This window comes from Pan troglodytes, chromosome 2 (genome assembly GCF_028858775.2).
Source record: "Pan troglodytes isolate AG18354 chromosome 2, NHGRI_mPanTro3-v2.0_pri, whole genome shotgun sequence".
Lineage (NCBI taxonomy): Eukaryota > Metazoa > Chordata > Mammalia > Primates > Hominidae > Pan > Pan troglodytes.
This window is the reverse complement of record NC_086015.1, coordinates 20,806,676-20,827,485: the sequence shown is the minus strand read 5'-3', so window position 1 is coordinate 20,827,485 and position 20,810 is coordinate 20,806,676. Positions and strand designations below refer to the sequence as shown.

At 40.0% G+C, this 20,810-nt stretch overlaps 1 long non-coding RNA gene across 1 annotated transcript; it reads left to right on the top strand.

Moving 5' to 3' along the window:
* Window positions 1-2,544: 2,544 nt before the first annotated feature.
* Window positions 2,545-6,969, top strand: LOC129143482 (uncharacterized). Its single transcript, XR_008546940.2, has 3 exons — window positions 2,545-2,676; window positions 5,830-5,984; window positions 6,708-6,969. It is a non-coding gene; the product is annotated as an uncharacterized LOC129143482 (long non-coding RNA).
* The last annotated feature ends 13,841 nt before the right edge of the window (window positions 6,970-20,810 follow it).

Sequence of the window (20,810 nt, the reverse complement as noted above, 5' to 3'; positions counted from 1 at the left end):
TCTGTTGCTCATTTTAAATTGGAATATTTGTCTTTTTCTTAGTCAGTTGCAAGAGTTCTTTTCGTATTCTAGATTTAAGTTCCTTATCAGATATATGATTTGTAAATATTTTCTTCTCTTCTTTAGGGATGTCTTTTCACTCTCTTGATGTTCTTGAAGGCCCACAAGTTTTTCACTTTAGTGAAGTACATTTTAAGTATATTTTCTTTTGTTGCTTGTGCTTTTAATGTTATATCAAGGAATCCATTGCCAAATTCAAGGTCAAGAAGATTTACCCCTGGGTTTTCTTCTAAAAGTTTTATATTTTGGCTCTCACATGTAAGCCTTTGATCCATTTTGAGTCAATTTTCATACGTAGTGAGAGGTAAAGATCCAAATCCATTCACTTGCATATGGCTATCCAGGTGACCTGTAAGTTTACACTATGCAAGTATCACACTATCTTGATTACTGTTGCTTAATAGTAAGTTTTAAAATCAGAAAGTGTAGGCCAGGCATGATAGCTCACGCCTGTAATCCCAGCACTTTGGGAGGCCGAAGGCGGGTGGATCACTTGAGGTCAGGAGTTCAAGACCTGGCCAACATGGTGAAACTCTGTCTCTACTAAAAATACAAAAATTAACTGTGTGTGGTGGTGCATGCCTGTAATCCCAGCTACTTGGGAGGTTAAGGCAGGAAAATCACTTGATCCCAGGAGGCGGAGGTTGCAGTGAGCCGTGATCGCACCATTGCACTCCAGCCTGGGCGACAGAGCGGGACTCCATCTCCAAATCAAATCAAATCAGAAAGCGTGAGTCTTCCAACTTTGTTCTTGTTTTTCAAGATTAGTTTATTTATTTGGGGGTTCCCTTTCAATTCCATATATACATTTTAGGATTATCTTGTAAATTTTGACAAAGGAGCCAACTGGGATTCTGATAGGGTTTGAGTCTGTACATCGGTTTAGGGAGTGTTGCCATCTTAACAGTGAATCTTCTGATTCATGAACATGGAATATCTTTTTATTTATCTAGCCCTTTGTTGATTTCTTTCAACAATATTATGCAGTTTTTGGAGTACATATTTTGCAATTCTTTTGTTAAATTTATTCCTAAGTATTTTATTCTATTTGATGCTATTATAAATACAATTATTTTCTTATTTTTTTCATACTGTTCATTGCAAGTATATAAAAATATATTGAGTTTTGTATATTGATCTTGTATCTTGCAATATTGTCAAACCACTTATTTGTTCAAATGGTGTTTTAGTGGATTCTTTAGAATTTTCTACATACAAAATTATGTCATCTCAAACCTTTCTTTACAATATGATGTCTTTTACTTCAGTTTCTTACTGCTGTCATTCTTCACCTTTCTTATCCCACTTTATTTTTCTTAGTCTTTACCATTACCAATTCTATTGGCTATTTATCTATCTATAACTGCTCTCACCACTAAGTAAGCTCCCTGAACACTAGTGCTTTCTCCACTCTGTTCACTGCCTTCTCAGGTTCTAGAACAAAGTCTGGAACATAATTGGTGCTCAAAAAATATTTAGGTTCTTCGTTAGCTTTCAGCATGAATCCCTCGGCTCTGCCTGGAGTTGAGGTCAGACTCAGTCAGACCAGTTCAGGGCATTAGGGCCACTGCTCTAGGATATATACTTTTTCAGAAATCAGTTCAAAGCATTGTTACTAACAAACAACAAACGACAGCAACAAAACTTCTTTCCAACTGTAATTATTCACAGCGAGTCAGCTTGCATCTGAGGCTTTAAAATGGAAGTCTACAAGATCCCTTATTGTTTCTTTGACCTTCAAGATTGTATGTTTTGCCATCACCTGACAATCTAGGGAGAGGGACCCCTTGTGGCCACAGAGTAATGGCAGGAGCTAAGAGGCCTTTGGATTTTTTTTTTTTTTTTTTTTTGAGACAACCTCTCACTATATTGCCCAGGCTGGCCTTGAACTCCTGGGCTCAAGGGATCCTCCTACCTCAGTCTCCCAAGTAGCTGAGATTACAGGTGCACACAACAGCACTCAGCTACGGCCACTACACTGGACAGAATCCATCTGCACAAAGACCTGTCCACATGCCATCCCACGATCTTTCCTGCCAACCAACCTCTTCTTTGCCAGTGTTTCTGTTGTTTCACCTGAATCATCCTTGTCACTCTAACAAAAGGCCGTTAATCAAAGCGATAGAGAGGGATGGGAGAGGCTTTCTGTAAGGCTAAAAATAAGCAAGGAAGAACTAGTCTGGAACAAAGAGTGAGTGGTTTGGGCTCTGTGACACAAGTAAGACCTTCAGAATCCAGGCAGGTAGCCAGTGGCCACCCAGCAGATGGGCTATTGGTAAATCTGCAGCCTTCTTCTCTCACCCACCCAAGTCAGGGAAACTGAGGAGAAGGACATCATAGGGATTATTTTGGCTGTATCCTCATTATGAAAAGAAATGAGTCATTATAGGTAACTAAACAAAGTCAAAATTATTTTGCAAAGTATGGGGGAGATTTTCAGACATTTAGGGTGTGGTAAAGAATTGTTCTCACAAAAAGTCATCCCAGGTTTTCATTTGACCCAGAGTAAGTTCAGGAAAATTAAGTGCAATTTCCATGCCAAATATAAGAAAAAAGAAAGAGAAATCCAAAGTACTCCTAAAGAAACAGAAGAAAACAAGAATTGACTGAGTACAGGTAAGGCCTTTTAGTTTTTGCATGTTGTGAGGTTTTGCCTATTTTACAGATGCCTTGGGAATAGAATTATAGAATAAAATGTTGGGATCTTGAAAACTTTTAATTGAAAATATCTGATGAGCTATCATGTCTAAAATATCAAGCTCAAATTTCGTGATTAAGAGATCTAAAATAATAGCTAATGCATATAATGCTTACTATGTGCCAGGTATTGTTCATTCAGCAATTCTTCCATCAACCCTCAGAGGCAGGTAGTATTATTAATCCCATTTTTCAGATGAGGAAGTTGAAGCAAGTGATGTTATAAGCAAGTTTTCCAAGGCCCCACAGCTAGTCTGTGAAAGCCTAGATTTGGAGGTAGGTCATCTAATCCCAGGGTCCAAGCTACCACTGAAATTTATCACATATGTCATTATAGTTTATCATGAGTATTCTACCCAATCTAAAAAGTGTTATTATGGAACTATATCCACGTTCAGATAGAAAAATTTCAACCGAACAAATGTTTCAGTTTATTGGCTGCTGAGAATTTACCCACAAGATACACTTGTACATAGGTCAACACGTATGGACCAAATATGTTTACTATAGGATTTTTTTTTCTTTTCAGTAGCAGCCAAGATCTCAAGATGGTCTAAGTATCCACTAATAAAGAATTGGTTAAGTAAATTATGGCCTATTTATAAAAATGGAGTATTCTGTAGTCATTGCAAAGAACAAGAAAGATTGGTCTATGGTGATGTCAAAGCTTTGGAAGATGTAAGGAAATTTATTTGTATGAATAATAAAAATGTGCATATAATTTTCTGAAATAATATAGAAAAACATAACTGGGGTTAATATTGGGGTTAAGAGAGAAAACATGACAACATGAATATACTTAACTCTACTGAATGGTACACTTAAAAATGGTCCAGATGGTAAATTTTATATGTATTTTACCACAATAAATAATAAAAGATAAAGGAGAAGAGACATTTACTGCTCATTTCTCACCTTTCTACTGTATTTTGTATATGTATATATTACTTTTGTTTTCACAAATATTCAATAAAAATAAACAAAATGCATAAAACAATGTTGTGAGTGGTCAGGCTGCATTACAGTAATTTATTTGCATCCAGCTGTATTTTTATTATGGTCCTATCTGAAGAGCTTTAAGAGTTAACAAAATTAAACTTATGTGTGATTTCTAGTGACTTTTGATCAAATGAAAGTTTCTAAATAAATAGCCTAGCTCCCTAAAAACTTCACATCCTGTCAGAGAAGATAATTTTATTAAATGTGGACTGTATAAAAACATCAGATTTAGCACCCACCTGGCATATTTTCTTGGAATTTATTTCAGATAATTTTGTTTTGAAGAACAGGTAGTTCCTCTGTAATTTCAGACTGTCCTTCTGAGAACACATTATCCTGGTGTCTTCTCTTCTTGACTACGCAATTTCTTTGTAACCTTTTATGGCTTTTGTTTTGTCTCTGCTTACGCCTTCCAAAAGTGAGCCAGAATATAAAAGTACACAGAAAGTATGCCAAATATTATGAATTCTATGTTTTGAGGTTAAAGATAAAACATAGGCAAGTATCTAAGAGAGAACATTACCATTTATTAGTTTTCCTTTGATCATCCTTATCTTTACATGAAAATTTTGACTAAGCCCGAGTCTATAAGATTTCGCCCCTGCCTTACAGGTTTTAAGATCCCATGGATAAAGGTATTTCGACTTCTGGAAGGGACTATGATCAGATTTCCCCATAGTCTATAGTGGCCAGGCAGGTAAGTAAACAATGACATTGGCCAGGTGAGGAATGGAAACCTGGGGAGAGTATGTCCCATCTAAAGAGAGTGGATGGCTCTCAACTCCAGCCCATGGTTGTCCTATGGGACCCAATGTGGCAAGAACATCTCTTCCAATTTTTCAAAAGAAGCTGGAAATCTAGATTTTTATGTAAATGATTCCAATTGTTTAATGTTCACAATTAATTCAAAAAATTTGAAAGCACTGTGGGGCCAAGAAAAGCATGTCTCTTGGCTGAACTGAGATGTGACTTTGAATGGAATCCAACTCTCTTAATTTTACCGAAGAGGTGGCCAAGCCCAGAGGGAAGTGAAGTTACTCACTAACGTTCCAGGGCTGGTTTGGGGGAGGAACTGGGACCAGATACCATTCCCCTTGCAGCCCCATCCTCTTTCCTCAGCTTTTTAGTCCATCTAATGAAGCAGCAGACTAATTTAAGACAAGCATATGACGAACCTCCCATTCCCACACATGTGTCAGTAAGCCTTCAACCTGACGGGCTGGACCTTAACCACAAATAGAAGACCCAGCTGACAAACTACACCCACACTCCACTTAATTCAGGCTGGATCCCAGCTCTTGACCTTTTTTTGGGTGGATATGGGAAAGGAAAAGTTGGAAATTTTACCCTCGGTCTGTGGGAGGAATGGGAAAGTTTGCACTTTCTGGTAGAAATTTTTTAAAACCACTAATTATAAATGTGGCATTGCTTGGTAAGATCTTTTTCTCGGCTTCCCAGAAAACAGATACAGGGCCTCCATCCCCGGCTCCATGGCTACTTTACAGTAAGAGGCTTTGCCAGGAACTTGCGTTTCTCATGTAGTGACAGGAAATGAACCTGTTGGCTAAGAGTATTAACTCTGGAGCCAGATGGCCTGGGTTCAAATCCACACTCTGAAATTTATCAGCCATGTGTTCTTGCACAAAGCATGAGACTTTGCTGTGCCTCTGTCCCATCATCTGTAAAATGGGAACAATGTCAGTATCTCTCTTATAAGATTGTTGTGATAATTAAATGGATTAATACACGCAGAAAAGCACTCAGCACCATGTATATCAGCTGCACCTTGGAATCTCCTGGGGGGAGCTTTCCAAAAATATGGATGCTTGGGTCCCACTTCTAGAGATTCTGGTTTAACTGGTCTGAGGTACGTCCTGGACATCAGAGTTTTTAAAATCTTGGCAGGTGATTCCAATGTGCAGACAAGGCTGAGAGCATTGAATATAAATGCTTATTAAATAAATGATGGTCCTCTGAGTGAATGAATTTTAAAGAAATTCAGATGCTCTCTTCTGCACGTAAGCATACATTTTGTAACTTCTTTATGACATTTTCTATGTGGTTGTCTTTCAGTGGCATTCAGCATGGAAGGCCAAAAGATCCTGGGCAAATTTGCAAAGAAGGTCAAATGCTTCTGGAAACCTCCTCATCTTCCCTGCCCTCTTCTCTCACCTCTGCCCCTGGCTTCAGGAAATTCAGGTGGCCCTTAGAGGCTCTGATTCAGCTGGGTAATGAAAGACAAATGGTGAAAATTCCATAAGGCACATAGGTATTTGTAAATCCAAATAACCTTTAACTAGTGGAATAAGCCTGTGGAGGTGTGTTGCATGGGAGTATCTAGTGGAGACTTGAGAGGCACATCTTCTCCATCTCCCCAACTCTTGCCATTTCCAATGACCCAAGTCAATAGGTGAACTGGGGCCACCAATGTAGCTCCCTAGCATCAAAAGACAGTACCTCTGAAATTAATCTCATCTGAGATGCTGGCAGATTGAGTTCAAAATATTGCTGATATAGTGAGTAGTTATCAATTGAGTGTGTCACATCCTACAGATGTAACATAGTATGCTCTCAAATTAAAATGGAATCCTTTTGACTTCCCTCTCTCACAGAAGGCTTGCTGTCTGTAAGCCTTGTAAGTCACCTGTCCCAACATCTTCAGTTTTTTTAGTGATCAGAATCTCTAACGCCCCTGGAGTGAGGGTGGGGAGATGGCAGATGGTAAAGGCAAATAAGATAGAAGGTCTGCCCTGAAACAGGAAATTGAGGAGAAGGCTTTTAAACCAACTGAAACCTTGATGAGGGGGTGGTAGCATCTGTGGTTTGAAGCACAGATTACCCAAGTTCCTTTGTTAGTGTATCTGGCATTTTTTCATAAGCCTCCATGTTTCCCCTCGGCTTGGTATCTTATTTAGTAAGCACACTACTGAACACATCTGTTCTCACAATAGGAATTAGAATCAAAAGGCTTCCTCGGTGATTCTGGAATTTGTCACCAGAAAAAGAAGAAAGTTCATTGACCAAAGGTAGTCACTGCACACCTGCAACCTGAAACGTCATGGAAGCTCTTGTACTCCAGCCACCAGGCTGTGGGGCTCGCCCTGAGAGGCCTGGGCCACCAGCTACAACTATTCCCTTTCTGCCCTGAGCTGTCAGGATTTCTGCCAATGATTCCACTTGTATGAGCTATCTATAATAAACTCACAGAAGCATAGAATACAATAGTGGTTTTCAGGGGTTGGGGACTGGGAAAGTGGAGAGTTGTTGTTCAATGGGTGTAAAATTTTAGTTCTGCTCGATGATTAAGTTCTAGGGATCTATTGCACAGCATAGTGCCTATAATTTACAATACTGTATTAGACACTTCAAATTTTGATAAGAGGGAAGATCTCATGTTAAATGTTCTTAACACACACACACACACACACACCCCCCAAAAACAAAGGGACACAAGGGAACTTTGGGAGGTGATGGATGTGACTATTATTTTGATCACAGTGATGGTATCACGGGTTTTTGCATATGTCTAAACTCATCAAATCGTGCACATTACATATCTGTAATTCTTTGCATGCCACTTGTACTTCAGTAAAACTATTAAAAATATTTCTGGCATTGTAGAAAAAAATAACAACAACCATAATTGTAGCTACCACTTGCATAGGGCTAACTATCCTAAGGCCTAACTGCTCTCCGTTAACTAGCAGGTCCAATCCTCTCAACAACCCTATGAGGTAAGTAGCTTCATTTTCCAAACGAGGAAACTGAGACACAGAGAAGTTAAGTGACATGCCTAAAGTCACACAGCTAGAAAATGACAGAGCTTGGAATTGGGCAGCCAGTTCAGTTCCGGCTGCACTGCCTTCCCAGAAAGTGCCTAGCCTGGCACAACAAACCTTTTGTTAGGTTATATGGTCAGGGACTCTGTTTCAAAAGCTCCCTTTTTTAAATAAACCCCCAATAAGCACCACCCTTCTGCCACCTCCCTTTCAACTCTTCCTCAAGTTAGAACATCTAAGCTACTTCCCAGGAGGTCCCTCAGCCGCCCTCATCCTACACTGCCTTCTTCTACTCATAGTTCCTCTTTCTTCAATGTTTCAGAGAACCAGGGTTCTCCTATATCCCAAGATGAATTTTAAATCACTCTTCCCATCAGTCCTCCTTGGAGAAGCAACATCTCCCAACATCTGTGTATTCCATTTCGCTCTGTCCTTCTCTGGTGCCCACGAAACTGCAGGCATCTCATGGAGCAGAGCTCGGGCTCAGGGCCAGGCTATCTAGGTTTGAATCCTGGACCCAGACTTTCTCATTGTGTGATTTTAAGCAAGTCACTTAACTACTCTGTATCATCTGTAACTTGGGAATAATAAGAATACCCATTCAGCGGAATTGCTATGAAGATTTAGTAAGTTAATGCAATCAAAGGCTTAGGACAGCGCCAGGCCCACAGTAAGTGCTCTAAATGCCACTGTTATGATTTGTATCTCCCCTACTTGAATACATGTCAATTGGCCCCATTGCTCTGTGAAGTTACTCCCCCACTTCCTTCTTTGATCTTAGTGACCAGGTCACTCTCCAACTCAAAATCCTTCAATGGCTCCCCATTGTTTACCCAATAAGATGAGATCACATTAGCTTGGGCTTCAAGGCCTGCCTCTTCCTATATGTGGATTGCTTCCTCCCTCCTTTCCTGCCTGACCAATCCATACCCACCCTTCAAGGCCCAGTTTCCATGATATCTCATACAAAAAAACCTTCTATGATCACCCCCTCAGAAATCTCTGCTTCCTTTTTGGAGCCCATACTTCTGTCCTGCATGGTTCCACCTCACTGTCCTGCACATCTCAAGAACAACCATCTATTATGTGCTTGTTTCCTTGTCTAGCATCCACTAACTGTCTTCTTCTCCCCCTAGTGCTACTTCTACAGCCAGACTGTATTGAGTGTTCAATAGGTGCTAAGTGTTGAGGTACATCCATCATCTCAGCCAATTCCCATGAAAACCATGAGAATCATTATCCACACTTTACAGATGAGCTAGCTTCATAATTTACAAAAAGTCACGCAGTTAGTAAATGACAGAGCCCAGACTTGAATTCAGGTCTGGCTGACTGCAAAGCTTGTACCTTAGCCACCATGCTACACAGCTGCTTCTCTGACTTTGTATCTTCCCCAGCCCCAATTTTAAAAGAAAACTGTGCTGCTGAGCACTTCAGCAGGTACTTAGGAACAATCATAATGAAATACTGATAATAATAACAGCTAATTTGAGTGCTTACTATGTGCCAGGTACCTTTCAAAGCACTTTACTTCTATTAACAAATGCAATCCTCACAACAAGCATTTGAAGTAGGTACAATTATTATTCCCACTTTATAGATGAGGCAGAAAAGGGTTAAATAACTTGCTCAGGGTCACACTCTACAAGTGGCAGAGCTGTGATGCAAACTCAGGAAGTCTAGCCTCAGAGTCTAGGCTTGTAACTGTCATGCTGTCTCCCAGCATGTCTATTTTGAATGAATAAATGAATGAATGAATTTAAGGGGAAGGATAAAGAAAAAGAATCACATCATTGGAAATGGGGATTTAATGAATTTGTACTTTGTAGACACCCCCTAAACCAGATAACAGGAGCTGAACTGTGACACTCAGCCACATATCCTCTTCTGCGGATGGGCAGGTCAGAAGATAAGGGCAAAGTACCAGGGAACTTGGAAGGGAGCAAGAGCCATCCAGGCAGGACCTGGTGGCACCTCCCTGCTGCCTCCATCCACAATGCCTTGGAGACTCACTGAAGTGACCCTGGGCTCTTGGCTTCTCCAGTGTGAAAATCCAGACGGGACTGCACACCTGCTGCCCAGCTCGGCCTCTGTGTCAGGAACACCAGCCCTGGGTGCCATGGAGAATCTTGTGAGCATGGGCTAGTGTGCCCACATAGGCAAGTGTCCATGCAACCTCCAGGAACCTGCCCAAGGCATTTGCAGTCAAAATGACCACTTGGCAGGGAGGGGCTAGCTAAACACTTCTCTTGGGCTTCATTCAGGAATGGAGCAAATCTGCACATGAAGAGATTGAAAGAATAAACAGAAGCCCCTGCTTTCCTATCCTAGTGCTGATTCTGGATTCTTTAACTGAAATAAATACTCATAGTTCTGGTTATGTTACTGATACCCATGAAAACTGCTTGCTTTGCTGATGTTGAAGCATCTTGTCCTTTCCTTATCAGAATACTTATGTCTTGTCACTGTCATTGTTCTTTTAATGGTCATTTACTGGCAAATAATTAGTAAGCTCCCTAAGAACAAGAATCATGCCTGCTTGCTCATCTCTGTATGCCCAGGGCTTACCTGCAGATATTCAAACATCTGTTGAGTAAATTCATGAGCAAAAATGAATAAGTGATCATGTCAACTGATGTCAACAGACCAGCTCACTGATATCCAGGTTTTCTCTCTGAAATTCTTGGTTCCCCTAGTGGCTAGGTGGGATTATATGACTTGTTCTGACCAATGGGTTGTTAATGAAGATGACATGTCATTTCTGATCTGGGGCACCAGTTGGTGGTTCAAGACCCACAGAACTTTCTTTTCCTCTGCCAGAGTGATTGACAATTTTCCAGATGGTGGGTTCTTTCTCAACCTAGGTCCTGCATTGGACATGTAATATGACTGAGAAATAGACCTTTGTTGTTTGAAGCCACCAAGGTTTGGAAGTTGTTACTGCAGCAAAACTTAGGCTATCCTGACTAATAGATATTCAGTTTAGACAAGATTTTCAGGAATCTACAGAACAGAAGAGCCTGAGGAAATTATCGTCTAGAACAGCTCATAAGACCTTTCTGCAATGTTGGAAATGTTCTCCTAAAGAACTCCATAATGAAAGCTGCTAATCCATTACTTTTTCAAAATATTTTAAAATTTGACAAACTATGCAATAATGGTTTGTCTTGCCACATTTCTTTGCCTGCCTCTATGATAAGTAAGAGTGTTTGGGACTGGCCATCAAAGGCAGACCACAAGATCAGTCATAGAATGCACACACTGCTTTCTGCATTAAAATGAAAATGAAGAATGGAGATTATCCTTATTAATTGCCATCTGAAACACAAATCTCAGTTTTTTATCAGCTGTGAGGAAAAGAGACAATTCAATATCAATGCGATATTTAGAGACCAAGCTGAACATTCCAAGGCATCAAATTGTGTTGCTTCCAGACTGTGATTTAAAAAATATATCAAAATAATAATGCATTTAGTCAAACTGCTGTCTCCTAGCCCCCATGCAGGAGGAGGCTATCTCTTGAAACTCATGCACTAATTTGCCATGTAAATCTCCCCACTCACTAGCCTTGACTTTAACAGAGAACACTGTGGTGAGGAGGAAGGCCTGCAGAGGCAGCTGGCTTTATGGTTAGCTGGCTTTCCCTGGTTAGGAAAAGCTTCCATGAATATAGTTATTATGTAATTCATATGTGCTATTTAAGGGCCCATGGCATCTTGTCACTGCCATTGGTATACAAATATGTATTTTTATGGAAACCATCAATTAATGAGGGTCCTGGGTGGCCAGGCTGTGTACTAGGTTTTATGTACAGAATCTCACTGAATCCTGAGAGGCAGGGATTATTGAAGTCATTTTTGTAAGTGAGGAAAGCAGGCTCAGAGACCAAAAAAGTGCTGGTATTCAGACCCATCTCAACTTAATCCAAAATTTCATGTATTTTTCTCTCTTTTTTAAAATACGATGTTTAGGATATGTGGCACCCCCATCTTTGGACAAAACAGGAGGAAAGCAAAAGCAAGCCTTTGTGTTGAGCAGAAGGGTTCAGGAAGAAGCATGAGGGAGGAGAATGAACCCTGAATTAGGAGGCAGAAAATATGGGTTCAACTTCAGTGTTCACAAAACCCCAGTGAATGACTTCCTCTTTCTGGGCCTCAATTTCTTCATCTGCAAAATGAAATGGTTCAATGGAGTCACCCTTTATGGTCTCGGTATTTTCACTGGTCTGGTCATACAGCCACAATGACTACTAACCTTAACCTCAGCCTCCCTAGAAAAATCATTCCAAAGTTAGATTTTGTTTTGTTGCTGCTGCTCTTAAATTAATAAAGTTCAGGGTCAGCCTTGGAGAGTGTCGTAGTCACAACCAGTCTAAATCAGGTTTATAGCTTCACTGGGGAAATGGGTCAATTCAAATATTTGCCATTCATTTTTGTAGCACACTTATTTTAGAATAGTTTAAGATTTAAAGAAAATTTGCAAGGATAGTACAGAGTTACCACACCCAGATTCGTCTGTTATTAGCATCTTATATTTTATGGTACACTTGTCACAACTAATAAGCCAATAATGATGCATTATTATTAATGAAACTCCGCACATTATTTTTATTTCCTTCAACTTTAGCGGTGCCCCGTTTCTTCCCCGCAATCTCAGCCAGGATACTGTACTATATATACTTAGTAGTCGTGTTTCCCTAGACTCCTCTAGGCTGTGACAGTTTCCCAGATTTTCCTTGTTTTTGATGACCTGTTTTAACAGTTTTGAGGAGTACTAATCAGATACTTCGTACAATGTCTCCCTGTGTGGGTTTGTCCAGTGTGTTTTTCTCATGGTTAGACTGTGGTTATCAGTTTTGGAGAGAGAGACCGCAGAAGTAAAGTGCCATTCTGATCACACCATATCTAGGCTGTATACTGTGAGCATGACTTACCACTACTAATATTAACCTTGATTACACGGCAGAGGTCATGTTGGACATGTTTCTCCACCGAAAATTTACATTATCTCCCTGTCCATACTGTACTCTTTGGAAGGCAGTCCCTATATGTAGCCCACATATAAAAGATGGGACTTATCCTCCAACTCCTTGATGGGGGAGCATGCATTTTATAAAGTACAACCATGCAAGCAATAACTGCTGGGAAACAGATTCCAATTCTAAACTTTATTATCCCCAAAACAGCCAAGCCAAGATGTTAACAAAATGTAATCACTGTGTCCAGTCTTTGGAAGGAGCATTCCCTAACGATGAGGGTAAACTGCTCTATGAAAGTAAAACACATAAAGCATCTTCCACAAAACATTTTGCTTAGTAGAGAGTTTATTCTATTCCTATTTACACAAGATTTGTTTATTATTCACAGCATTTAGTCTCACTCACACCTACAAATCTCATGTAGTTAAATATTACATATAAAGAGCTCTTGGAAATCAATAAGGAAGAAGGCAGAACTCATCTTTTCAAGTGAGCAAAAGGATGAAAAATAAATTTGCTGAAGAGTCTAAAGTGGTTACATCTGAAGTAGGGAAGGGGATAGAGAAATTATAGGGTACTCCCTCACTTTTTACTTCATACATTTCTAAATATTAAATGCGGATCTTTTGGCCATCATTTTTAAAAAGCAATAAAATATTCTTAAAGTAATAAAATTATATTCATTAAAATATATGTGGTATGATTTCTAATCTATACTGGCTATAAAAGCTGATGTCTGACCCTCTCTTTTACTTAACTGTTTCTTACAGTGAGGGAGAACCTACAGGCTTTGGGAACAGATGGCTGGTATTGTGAAACATGATGCAACTGTTTATTTGCATGTCTTAATTGGAAATTTAGCATTCAGGGTCACCCCACCTTATATGTTTATAATTAGAAATTACAGGCATCATTTTTCTTTGCTAAGTTTTCAAGATTTGGCAATTAAGATGATGACACAGGCAGACCATTGTTCACTAGGCAATTTTAGTTCTAGTTGGCATTCACTGGGAAAAAATTAGTCATGTGTAATTCCTGAGGAAACGTTATTGTTATTTTGCATATTCTTGCTTTGTTTATTAAATAAATATATATTTAAACAACTTCTGGATGAAGGAATTGTTAAATTTAAGACCATTTTGACAGTCCAGGGCAATCACAATAAAATCTATCATCTCTATATAATTTGCATCAAAAATGAGAAAAATTAAGAATAACTGGTTCCAGAATTTAACTGTAAAATCAGTTTATCTTCCTGAAAAGATAAAGATCCTTACACAAAGACTCTAATATTTTGGGGTGTTCATATAAGAGAAAAATAATGTCATATGAAAATTCAACGTATCAGCTGGGTGTGACGGCTCACGCCTGTAATTCCAGCACTTTGGGAGGCCGAGGCAGGTGGATCACTTGAGGCCAGGAGTTCAAGACCAGCCTGGCCAACATGGAGAAACCCTGTCTCTACTAAAAAATACAAAAATTAGCCAGGCATGGTGGCACTCGCCTGTAGTCCCAGCTACTCAGTAGGCTGAGGCAGGAAAATCATTTGAACCCAGGAGGCAGAGATTGCAGTGAGCTGAGACCGTGCCACTGCACTCCAGCCTGGGTGACAGAGTGAGCCTCCATCTCAAAAATAAGTAAACAAAAATAAAAATAAAATTCAACCTATCAGTGGTGAGTAATAAGCATGTAATAACAAGTGTGATCCTGACATGTGCTATTGAAATGCTGTAGGAGAGAAAAGTGTGGAAGAGTTACTGGCCAGGCAGGAACAACACCATCTCTGCTTTATCCCCAGTGAAAGAATCTAAGATAAACACAGATGGGAGCAAGAGAAATCAATGCCCACTTATTTTAAGGTGTGATTTTCTGTGCAGGAAAGATGCTCACAGAAGTGCTATGCATTTGTCTGTCTGACAAATGCTATAGCCATGGTCACAGCCTTGACCTGTGAGGGACTGAATTAGCTTTGACATTACTGTTCCGGCCTCTGAATGACTTCTAGTCTGCCGTTCACTGATGAGCTGAAGAAAATACGTTCACACACATAATGAAACCTCTTCTGTCATCAAGTTTTTATTTAAGTGTCAGAGCTGAGTAGCCAAAATAACTTGAGAAGCCACTGAGAACATGAGGCAAGTACATTACTGAGGCTTAAGGGAAGAGTGTGACTTAAGCCATCTTGGAGGTAGCTAGACCTTTTGAAGCATTTCTTCAGGAAATTCTATTGGAAAAAACGGTTTGGAGTATTTTGGGGGTTTGTTTTTGTTTTCTTTTTGGAGAGGGCTGTGGACTTGGTGCTGACTTTATTTGGAACATTTAAATATTCTGGATACTATTTTTGAATAAAAATTTTCTCCTACAAATTTCACTCAGAAAGAGTTGAGATGAAAGACAGCAACCCTAAAATTATTTTACCAATTCCAAACCTTCCAACAATATTGGAATATTTTAATTGAAGATCCACAGCATATTTGGTTACAATCTTTCTTTCCATGACAATGGGCTGCCAGCTGAAAAACAACTAGGATGGTGATGAGGGAAATTGTTTTTAACCTAGTAGAGACTAACTACTGAATAAAATTCTGTAAAGTGTCGAAATCCTACCTTCACAATCTCTGAAGTTCGATTCGTCGTCAGAGCCTAGTCTAAGAAGTCTCTTCAACTGTTGGGCAGTCTATTTTGGAGAATAATCTCCTCAGATACACACCCCTTATAACCAAATGTTCAAATGATTCATTTTCCAATTTCTGCACGAACTTATGCTAGAAAATGGTTTTCCTGTCTCACCAAGCTGATGGAGTTTCTGTTGACATGTCTGAAGATGTAGAAAATTGGGAATCAAAAAGAATCAAAGACATTTTCCCCAGGAAGTTCAAAGAGTCTGCCAGCTGTCTCAGGTGTCTGGCTTGTAGCAAACCCAGGGAAGTTTGTGGTCCCTTAAGCCAGGGACATTTTGATGAATGTGTATATTCAATAGGCACCTGACATGTTGTAGTCTACATCATCCCTTTTCCAAACCACCACCACCACCACCACCACCAGCACAATCACCACCAACAAAACACATTGCCCAAATAGGCATCTTCCAAGTTTTAGTCAAAGACACATGAAAGAATAAAAGTCATTAGGAGGTAAAATACTTCAATTAGAAGATGTTTCCCAAACTTTAGTTATTTGCATATCACTACTGAGATCTTTGCCGTATCCTAGGACCACTGTACTTTCAGGTTGAACCATATAAACTTACCAATATTGGAACCTGATCTACACAACCAGAAATTTCCGACAGTCTTGTAGAAAATTTCAAGTGGCTCAGTTTCATATTATTAGCTTATTTTTTTCTTCAGCTTGACTAACTTTGAAACCTTAAATTCAAGTCGGCAATCACGCTTCTTGGATATTTACCCAAAAAAGTTTAAACTTATATCTGCACAAAAACCTGCACGCAAATGTTTATAGCAGCTTTATTCACAATTGCCAAAACTTAGAAGCAATCAAGATGTCCTTCAGTAGGTGAATGGATAAACTGTGCATCCAGACAATGGAATATTATTCAGCGCTAAAAAAGAAATGACCTAGCAGGCCATGAAAAGACATGGAGGAAACTTAAATGCATATTACTAAGTGAAAGGAGACAAAATGTTGCATATTTTATGATTCCAACTACATGACAATCTGGAGAATGCAAAACTGTGGAGACAGTAAAAAGATCAGTGGTTTCCAGGGGTTAGTAGGGAGAAAGGAATGAATAGGAGGAGCATAGAGGATTTTTAGGGCCGTGAAACTACTCTGTATGATGCTGTAAAGGTGGATACATGTCATTCTACATTTGTCTAACGTTTTAGACAAATGCACACCAACAGTGAATACTAATGTAAACTCTGGTCATTGAATGATAATGATGTGTCAGTGTAGGTTCATCAACTGCAACAAATGTACCACTTGTTCAGGATGCTGATAATGGCTATGCATGTGTGGGGACAGAGAATATATGGGAAATCCTTGTACCTTTCTCTCAATATTTTCTGTGAATCTGATAATTCCTTAAAAACTAAAGTCTATTTAAAAAACAGCCTTAAATTAGTATTAAGGATTTCAGTCCTTAAGCATACTGTGGTAGAAAGTCTCCAAATGTGGCCACCATCAATTCCTTCCCTCTGTGAATATTCATGCTACTTCTCTTATCAAGAGGTAGAGTCAATTTCTCCTTTCTGTGATTCTGGGTTGGCCTTGTGACATTTTTTGACCAATAGAATATGGCCTCTTTAAGAGGCTTGACAGTTTTCACCTTGTTCTCTAAAGAGAAGCCAGCCACTATGTAAGAAATCTGAATACTCAAGATCACCATGCTGTGAAAAAGCCCAGGTGATAGGGCTTATGTGGGAAGGTCACATGGAGGAGAACTGAGGAACCCATCAGACAGCGAGAACCAAGACTTCACACATATGACTCCAGTTGAACCATCTTAGCCAGCTCTCAGAAATTTAAGACATCCCAGCTGAGATTCTAGACACTGTGAAGTACAGATGGGCCATCGTTGCTGTGAGCTATCTGAATTCATAGCCTACAAAATCAATGAGCATAATATAATATGTGCTGCTTTAAGTCCCTAGTTTGAGAATAGATCATTGAAACACTACTTGAGGACAGCTGCAGGTTAAGACCACAGATTCTGAAGCAGAATGCTCAATTCCAGCCTGGATACTTAACAGCTGTGCAACTGTGGGTAAATTATGGCTGTGATAAACTGCTACATTGGTGGTCCCCAATGAACCACATCACCTACTATTCACAGCATTGTGCGATCCCTGGATGCTGACTCTGAGCTTAAGCATGTGACTTGCTTTGGCCAATGGGACATTTGCAGTAAGACCAAGCAGAGACTTGAAAAGCACTTGCATGATGGGAGTTGTCCTCTGGGAACACTTGCTCTTGGACCCCTGAGCCACCATGTAAAAAATTTCAGGTGCCTTGCTGGAGAGATGGCACTGAAGGAGAGAATCCCAGCTAGCCCCAACTGTTCCAGCCATCTATGCTCAGGGGCCAGTTGTGGGAGTGAAGAATAGCAGAACTACCTGGCTGAGCCTAGCCCAGATCACAAAATAAATAAATAAATAAATAAATAAATAAATAATTGTTTAAAGCCACTAAGTTTGAGGATTATTTGCTATGCAGCAGTAAATAATTAAATAGAAATAATACCCATGAAATTGCAAATGTGATTAAATATTTTTCCTAGCATAAATTAAAAATTTTTTAAAGTCAGTCAATGCATCAGATAAAACTATCTTATCTACCACTTAATAATCCCCTTATCAGACTTTGGAAAATATTGGTTTAACAAGACAACAATAATAATGATAACAAGTACAATATCAATTAATAATTTAGTGGCTACTCTTTTCCAGACCTTGGGCTAAATAGTTTACATGCATGACCTAATTTAATCCCCTCAACAACCCTGTCAGTTAGGTGCTGTTATTCCCATTTTGTAGATAATGAAAGATGAGGAAGCTCAGAAAGGTAAGTAATTTGTCAAAGGTCACATGAAGGTCATGTTTGATGACCCTTAGAACTTTTCATGGAGTAGAAACTTCCCATGATCTGAAAGAAAATGAATGAGATCCACTCTTTGTATAAATGTTTCTCTGCCTTTTAGTTAAGAATTGCTGATATCATTGCTTGTATTATATTCAGGGGCTACTTCAGAGACAGAGCTGCTCTATATGACCAGAAACTTGGGCTACAGACAGGTTCCTCACCCTCCCACCACCTACCCACCTCCATTCCTGCTGATGGACTGTCAGGAGCAGTGCATTGTCCTCATTAGAGTCACTCTGACAATAACCAACAGTAGTTATTGGACATTTACCATGCACTCAGCTGAGTGCTGGAGTGGGAATGGCAAGTTGAGAAGAGATTCAGAATAACTGTAAAATAGGGCTGCAACCTTTGAAGAATTTATGTATTTGTTAAGGAGACCAGACTAGTTTACACACTCAAAATAGTCACTAGACAAACTAAGGCCGTTTAAAATTATGTGCTAAATTACACAGAACAGATCTGACACAGAAGTTGAGAGAAAAGGAAAAAACCAGAGGAGGCTGAATGGAAAAGACAACTCTTGCATGCCTCAGAAGTGGGCGTAGGCTTTGCAAAATTGGAGCTCAGAGGAGAGGGCACTCTAGGTAAAGAAAACACCCAGGCAAAGATATGGCAAGGGAATAATCATGGAACAGAGAGACACATTGGGGGTGGAAAAGAAGTTTGGATCCATAGACCAAGAAGCACTGAACAGAATAAGATTGTGTTGAATTCACTTTGTGTCCCCAGTCTTGCATAGGGCCTGGAACATATAAGTACTCACTGGATAACCATAAGTCAGGTGTGGAGAGGAGAGTCCTCTCCATGGGCACAGGGAGTATTTGTGGGTGAAGCCTGGGTTGGAGAGAGGAAGACTGGGAGGCAAGAAAGTAAACTTCCAATGACTATACAAGGATGGAGTCAGAGGCCACGTGCATGGCCTTTCAGGAGGTGTCCTAGGGACAGTCCCAGGAACCCAGGCAGATTAAAGACCTGGAAGAGAGCATCCTCTCCTCTAGTGGGACCTGACTGCCCTGGAACAAGGCTTCCCTGCCATATCCCAGCAGGTATCTGAGGCATAGAAGCTCACCCCACCTACTGAGAGACATAGGAAGGTCCCAACAGCTTCCTTTATTGGCCTTGGACAGAGCTAAGCAACTGTCTTCTTCTTTCAGAAACTGTCCTTGACTTCACAATGACCCATGTTTCTCCTCTAGGAATGACCACCCCTTCCTGCCTCCCATTTTTGTCCTGGGCCTGACCAGCAATCACTGTTTCTGAATCCAGCCTGAAGAGGGAAGGAGGTCCCACAGCTTCCCAGGAAAACCTGGAACACTCACTGTGCTTTGGAGGTCTCTAAAGTCTCCATCAGCCCATGAAGTCTATGTGTCTTCTTCAAACTCTTTTGATCCGGCAAAGCCACGTGCCACACCCAGTGCCCACCATGGTGAGACACTTCTAGTGCACAGAGTCAGCAAAATCCAAACAGACCTCCTGGCTTCCTGACCCTCTGAGCACTCCCAAGCACTGGCTCAATGTTCTCACTCTCTCTTTGTTCTTCAGGGAACAGTGAGCTTTGGTTTGAGGTTACCTCAAAGGAAAAACAATTTGATGTGTGATAAGCCTCTGGCTGCTGGCAGAACAAGGAGGGCCTATCAGATGTGGGCTACTATAAAAAAAGTAAGGCTTTCCTATTGGGTTAAGCTAAACTGTAGTCCTAGTTTTTGATGAAAAGAAGCCAGCTAAAACTCCAGCCCAAGACTGACACCTGGGAATCCTTCTAGGAGAAATATAAATAAGCAAAGGAAGCCATTCTTGGAGATATGCAGAACTAGGAAAGCAATTTCATAAGCGTATACATTTCCAACAGCACCTCGGCAAAAACAGCTCAATTTGAGATATTCATTTACATCAGAATAGTCATGAATATTCAAAAGTCAGCCAGTGTTTCAGAACCATTGTCTAATCCTGGCGCTTTCATCTTCCCCTTGAAAAGCAGATCATGGGTTTTCAAGAAAGGTAAACTTTGCTGGTGTTTGCACTGCCATGCCTGGCAGGAAAGGGGATGATTGTTTCTGTTTCTTAATATTAAAAAGTCTCAGTTGATGTGAAATCTTTGCACTTTGTTCTGATCAGGATAAGAATCATGCCAAAGACCTTGGATCTGGCCTTAGAGATGCACTTTTCAAACTGCTTGTTAGAGCTTTCTGTTCGGAATCCTGCAGACGTTTTCTGACATGCAGGTTACTTAAAGGGAAAACCCTGCCAGGGTCATGGGCCACATCCATGGAATGAATGCAGTCTAAGATTCAGGAGGCTCTTGTCATAGTACTCAGACTCTCTGGGCTACATTGGCCAACCCACTTATTTTTTGTACCTTTTTTATTTTTTTACCATAATATTTAATATTTTGCACCTTAATTGGACAAATTAAGACTCATGTGTATTCATCCTCCCTCTCTTCTTTTGCCTCAGTTTTACAAAATGACATAAGATGATATTGCGTAACTGAAAGTGCTTTGAACTCCTTAGGGGGAAAGCAGGAGCTATGGCCAAGTCAGGGGTTGTCTATCAAAGCTTTCATTGCCAGAAAACAACACATTCTTATGATTCACAAGGTATTATCTTAGACAATTTTAATGTTAAGAAAACAATTTTCATTTTAAAAACAAAAAAAGTAAATAAATAAAAAAGGAGACTCACCAGTCTAC